At 45.0% G+C, this 6,509-nt stretch overlaps 1 long non-coding RNA gene and 1 pseudogene across 1 annotated transcript in view; one reads left to right on the plus strand and one right to left on the minus strand.

Annotated features, from left to right (window-relative positions):
* The first annotated feature begins 1,839 nt into the window (after positions 1 to 1,839).
* Positions 1,840 to 2,334, plus strand: LOC102261510 (annotated as a pseudogene).
* A 1,646-nt stretch (positions 2,335 to 3,980) lies between these two features.
* LOC106727968 overlaps positions 3,981 to 6,509 on the minus strand; it is a 16,007-nt gene continuing 13,478 nt past the window's right edge. The window contains exon 3 of the long non-coding RNA XR_001364198.1: positions 3,981 to 3,994. This is a non-coding gene — a long non-coding RNA (uncharacterized LOC106727968). The remainder of the gene's footprint in view (positions 3,995 to 6,509) is intronic.

Here is a 6,509-nt window from a genome sequence, read left to right on the forward strand (position 1 = left end):
AGGGGGAATTTGCTGGAAGCCGGTCCATCCTTGCTGCTTGACACAGTCGCTGCAGGAAAGAAACATCTGCACAGCATATGTTTCAAGGGACCTGGCATATATAGCATATTGTTCTTAATATGTTTGCTCTCTTTAGTGCCATGTGTTTTAACCAAGGTCACCTCTCCGAGAAAGGTTGTTTCCCCAGGTGGGGATTTTTCCCCGAGGTTAGGGAGGGGATACAACCCCTTAACTAAGTGCCAGGCGGGTAGTTAAGCTACATAATCTTTACTCCCTGGAATGGAGATAAGAAACGCCCTAACCTTTGTAATAGAAATTGACAGGATTAAAATCGGCTGGTATAAATATAGATGTAACAAGACAATAAACATCAGATCCTGATCAGTTCCTAACCAGAACTCCGACCAGAACTTTGGCTGGAGATCCTGGCTAGAGGTCCTGACTAGGCTGCTGATCAACTGAAGGCTGTCTCCGTGTCATTCCTTCTTCGCTGACTCCGTCCACACCTTTGGGGACCCCTGGACCTGCTGGGGTTGGACCCCAGCAATTTTACACCGCAGCTAATGTGCACACACTCAAACACAAAAGTACGTGTTTTATGAAAACAACACACATCCTTGGCTGGCATGGCTCAGTGGTTAGAGTGTAGGCCTGTGCACCAGAGGGTTGCAGGTTTGATTCCTGGTCTAGGGCACATACCTGGTTTGCAGGTTTGATCCCTGCCCCATTGGGGTGCTTGTAGAGGCAACCACATTGATGTGTATATCCATGTTTCTTTCTCTCTTTCTCCCCCCTCCCCACTCCTTTCCATTCTCTCTAAAAATCAATGGGAAAAAATATCCTCACTCCTCCAATGAGGATTTTAAAAAAATTTTTTTTTATTCTTATGTGCTATGCACTCACACTTTTATATTCTACTAGAGGTCCGGTGCACAAAATTCATGCACTGGGGAGGGGGGTATCCCTCAGCCAGCCTGCACCCCCTCTAATCTGGGACCCCTCGAGGGATGTCCAACAGCCTTGTGGGAATGGGCCTAAATGGGCAGTCGGACATCCCTCTCACAATCCTGGACTGCTGGCTCCCAACCGCTCGCCTGCCTGCCTACCTGAATGCTCCTAACTGCTTCTGCCTGCCAGCCTGATCACCCCGTAACTACTCCCTTGCCAGCCTGATGGAGGCCTAACTGTTCCTCTGCTGGGCCCATCGCCCCCAATGGCCCTCCCCTGCAGGCCTGGCCCCCCCCAACTACCCTCCCCTGCAGACCTGGTTGCCCCCAACTGCCCTCCCCTGCAGGCCTGGTCCCCCCAACTGTCCTCCCCTGCAGGCCTGGTCACCCCCAACTGCCCTCCCCTGCAGGCCTGGTCCCCCCAACTGTCCTCCCCTGCAGGCCTGGTCACCCCCAACTGCCCTCCCCTGCAGGCCCGGTCACCCCTAACTGCCCTCCCCTACCAGCCCAACCACCCTAACTGCCCTCCCCTGCAGGCCTGGTCCCCCCAACTGTCCTCCCCTGCAGGCCTGGTCACCCCCAACTGCCCTCCCCTGCAGGCCCGGTTGCCCCCAACAACCCTCCCCTGCAAGCCTGGTCCCTCCCAACTGCCCTCCCCTGCCGGCCATCTTGTGGCCACATGGGTGTGGTCATCTTGTGTGTTGGGGTGATGGTCAATTGCATACTGGTCATGACTAATTAGCATATCCAGACTAATTAGCATATTCCTCTCTTATTATATAGGATTATATGTCATTTTAAAATTCTGGTCAAGACCCATTACACAGATTTCATGAACCATTAACAGGTATGACATACAGGTTTAAAAAGTACTGTTCTGTAGCCATTGCTGCAGGAAGAGTTCCCGCAAAGCTGAATAGTCAAGATGCGTGACTTCACCAAGGACAAGACCGCAGCGTTCAAGGAGGCCTTCCAGCTTTTTGACCCAACCGGGAGTGGCAAGATTCTGCACAGCCAGTGAGGGGACATGATGAGGGCCCTGGGCCAGAACGCCACAATGCAGGGGTGCTCAAAGTCCTGGGGAACCTCAAGAGTGATGAGATGGATGCGAAGGTGTTGGGCTTTGAGCACTTCCTGCCCATGCTGCAGACGGTGGCCAAGAACAAGGACCAGGATACTTATGAGGAATATGTCCAAGGCCTTAGGGTGTTTGAAAGGAGGGGAACGGCACTGTCATCGGTGCTGAGATCCAACACATTCTGGTGAGAAGATGACAGAGGAAGATGTAGAGATGCCGATGGCAGGGCACGAGGATAGCAATGGTTGTATCAACGATGAAGAGCTCATTCGTATGGTGCCAAATGGCTGAAGACATGCCCAATGTGCCCAGAGCCCTGTGCCTGCTCCTGCATGAGACTGTGTAGTAGCCTGAGGCTGCCATCAGTGTTCACCAAATAATGTGCTCTGCGCCCTTAAAAAAAACACACCACCACTGCTCTGCAAGACTTTTACCCTGTTTCACCCTTAATTAGAGAATAGTTAGAATAAAACCAGAAAGCTCAAATTTACATCAGCTGACTTCCCCCTAGGGAAAAGGAAGGGAATGGGATGCAAAATTAATGTTTTCTTTTAAAGATCTGAATAATGCATAAAGTTGAACCAAGTACTTAAGTTTCTTTTCTATATCTTTGCTTATTTCCCCAATCTCCTTTCTTATCTTATGATTTCATGCTTTCCTCTTTTTTTTCCTTAGGTTAGTTACTAGTTTATGCTTTTCAAAGAATCAGTTCTTAGATTTACTTACAAGTTCTACTATTTTCAAATCTCAAATTTGTTAATTTTGTAATTGATCTCTATTTTACTTTCCTTAGATTTATTTTGTTTCTCTTTTAAATTTTTAAATTCAGTGTTTAATTTACATACTTTAATTTTTCTTAGCTCATTAGCGGTCTATTGCTAATTGTTGCTAATAAATTACCCTAAAACTTGGTGACTTAAAGCAACATACATTTAGCCCCTGGCCGGGTAGCTCAGTTGGTTAGCATCGTCCCAATACACCAAGATTGTGGGTTCAATCTAGGGTCAAGGCACATACAAGAATCAACCAATGAACCAATGAATGCATAAGTAAATGGAACAAGTCAATGTCTCTCTCTCTCTCTCTCTCTCTCTCTCTCAAAATCAATTAAAAAACAAACATACATTTATTATCTCACAGTTTCTGTGTGGCCTCTCTATTTCAGGAGCTATCACAAGGTGTCAATCAAGGTGTTGGCCAAAGACTCCAGGTTCAATTGGGATAGAACCACCTTCAAGCTCACTCAGTGGTGTTGGTAGGATTCAGTTCCTTGTTGGCTGTTGGTCTGAGGTTTGCTGTCAGTTCCTTGACAAGCAGTCTTCTCCATCAGAGCAGGCATGACAGAAGAGCCACAGACAAAAAGTACCAGTAAGATGAAAGTCACAGAAGGAAACCAAAATATGTCCCCCCAAAATATGGCCCTTTGATATAAAAATTATTTTGAACTGAAGGCAATTGAAAAGAAACAAATACTAGAAAATCCCCCTGCCCTCCCTGTATTTGCCTAAAAGTAGGACATAAATATTCAAAGGTGTCCCTCTTTTTCTCTCTATCAGGAAGGACAAAAGTGTATCAGTTCATACTTGTGTATCAGCCTGGAGATGGCTCCTACATAAGAAACTTTACTAACTAGTCTTTCTCTTCCATTAGTTTCCTATATATTTACCTTCCCATCCTTGGAAGACTAAAATGACTTTTCTTTGTCCTATCATTCCTCTACAAATTTATAGCTCTTCCTGGAAGGTAAATCCTCTCTCTCTTTTTAAAAAATAGTTTATTGGTTTTTAGAGGGAGAGAAAGAAACATCGATGTGAGAGCTAACACCAATTGGCTGCCCCCTGCACACCCCCTACTGAAACAAAATTTTTGGACTAGAACCCAGATTCTTCGTCTACCGGAATCGAAGAATGAATCCACGGACAGAAGATGGTATAGCAAAGGTGGAAATTTATTAAAGAACAAGTACAGACTCGCACGTAGGGAGGGGGAAGAGTCCCACAGAACGAACTCCCACGTGGGGAGGGGGAAAGGGTCCCACTGAGTTTCTTTTTCCTACGGCTTATAAAGGCTGCAGATCCTGGTGCCTTGATATCCCCTCTGATTGGTCACTACTCCCTTAGACTGGTTACTATAGTAACTCCTAGGCTCAAAGGTCGAACCTCACATGGGATATGTGAAGTACTCCCTCCCCTATCCCCTCCACACTCCTCCTTTCTAATTATTTTCCTATTCCCTTTGGGCTTTCTTCTTCTCCTTCTGGATGAAGGGCTTCCTTCTCTTTATTTTGTAAATATAGACCTATTGCTGTCTCTAGCTCCTTCATTATATGGAAATATACCTGTTGCAGCTTTTCAGCTTTCCTATTCTATGGAAATATACCTTCTGCAGCCCTGTGCTTCCTCCATGGTCCCCTTAATTTCCAAAAATGTTAAAATTTCCTAAAACCTGTCTTTTTCACCCCTCAAAATTCCTATTCCACTACCAGGGATCAAGCCTACAACCCAGGCATGTAGTTGCCCTTGACTGGGAATTGAACCGGCAACCTTTTGGTGCACGGGACAACACCCAACCAACTGAACCACATTAGCCAGGGCCTAAGCCATGTCTTTGACTAACTCTTTTCCTGAGTCTTTCCCATGTACATATGAGATATTCACATGAATAACTCGGTTTGTTTTTCTTTTGTTAAACTGTGCCTATATTACAGAGGCTCCTGCTGAGAATTTAGAAACAAAAGGTGTTTTTTCCTCTCCTACAGTAGCCTCATGAGAGAAGTTTCAATCCATCACTGTTGCCATATTCTATTCATTAGAAGTGAATCATTAAGGGGAAAAGATTGCCCAAGGGTGTAAATACCAGGAAGCAGGGATCACTAGGAGCCATGTGCGAATTGTCTGCCACACTTATAAACAGTGATCCTCAGATGTTCTAGCAGTCATTCAGCCTTGCACAGAATGGCAAAAAGTTGAGTTGGCTGATGTGCCTGTTGTTCCCAGCTGAGACTGAATAAGGGACAATCTGCCTTCTTATTTTAGCTCTCATACAATAAATAAATGCCCTTTCCAAGATCTATTTGGTGGCACATTGTCCACATGTTTGTGTTTTTTGCTGGTGATTTTTCTGTTTATGCCTCCCCCTCCCCCAACACACATACACATTAAGTGCTAAGTATTGCCTATTGTTCCTACATGAAAGAAGGTTGAGATGAATCTCAAGGAGAAAATACATGTGCTAGAAGAGCTTCATTTGGCATGAGTTATAGCATTGTTGGACATAAATTCAATGTTAATCAATCCACAATATATCTTCTACAATAATAAAAGCATAATATGCTAATTAGACTGGGCAGCCAAACGACCTTCCGGATGTCCTTCCGGACGACCTTAGGGATGAAGCTGGGGCTGGGAGGGCTGAGGCAGGCAGTCTGCGAGGGCCGAGCCCCTTGCACAAATTTCATGCATCGGGACTCTAGTCTATAATAATAAAAGCATAATATGCTAATTAGACCAGACATCCTTCCCGGACGACCTTCCGAATGAAGCCTGGGTCCCAGGTGCCAGAGGGAAGCCGGTGCCGGCAGCCGGGGGAAGGAAGGCCAACTCTTGCACAAATTTCGTGCATCGGGCCTCTAGTATTAAATAAGATCTCAGAATTCTGATACATAGAGTATGTTTGTTGTTAACCTATATAATCTGTCACCTCCAAGCCCAGAAAGAATTACTTTCCAAGTACCTTGAGTCCTATGTGCCAGTGGTTGTGAAACCTCCATGCTGAGCTTTGTGAAGTGGGCCTAGAACTCTACAAACTACATTGCTTCTTTGTCAGCTGGCTGCTGTTAGGTTCTGCCAACAGGAGACACTAGAGGGAGACTTGAAGGCAGAAGGAGGAAGCTGGAACTTTGGCCAGCAATGCCTCTTTGCCCTGGCAGGGCCAACAGCAGATGGTCATAGTCTCCAGCTTCTTTTCCACGCTCCCTAAGCCGCTCCCTAAGCCACTCCCATTGAGTCTCTGTGCTGCCATAGTGCCTCTCCTAGAGTGAGGTAGCTGCTACCTGCAGGCATTACCTCGGAGTCACCACCTTGTCCCTTTGCTTTTCAGTCCTTTACTGTCTGAAGCACTAAATTTAATTTCCAAATTAAATTCTCTCTATAGAATTACCTACTACAGTTTCTATTTTCCTGGACCCTAACTGATATATAGAAATTCTTTAACTTTTTATTTTGAAATGATTTTAAACTTCTAAGAATAGTACAGAGAAATTTTGGATACCTTTTATACCCCTTAACTCAAGTCCATCCTTTGTTTTTCATTGAGGTGAAATTCACATAATATAAAATTAACCATTTTTAAAGTGAACAAGTTAGTGTCAATAGTACATTCACAATGAATTCATCAAATGTTGACATTTTGCCACATTTGCTTTATAATTCACTATCTATATGTATACATATACTAGAGGCCCGGTACACAAAAATTTGTGCACT

This window comes from Myotis brandtii, unplaced genomic scaffold (genome assembly GCF_000412655.1).
Source record: "Myotis brandtii unplaced genomic scaffold, ASM41265v1 scaffold51, whole genome shotgun sequence".
Lineage (NCBI taxonomy): Eukaryota > Metazoa > Chordata > Mammalia > Chiroptera > Vespertilionidae > Myotis > Myotis brandtii.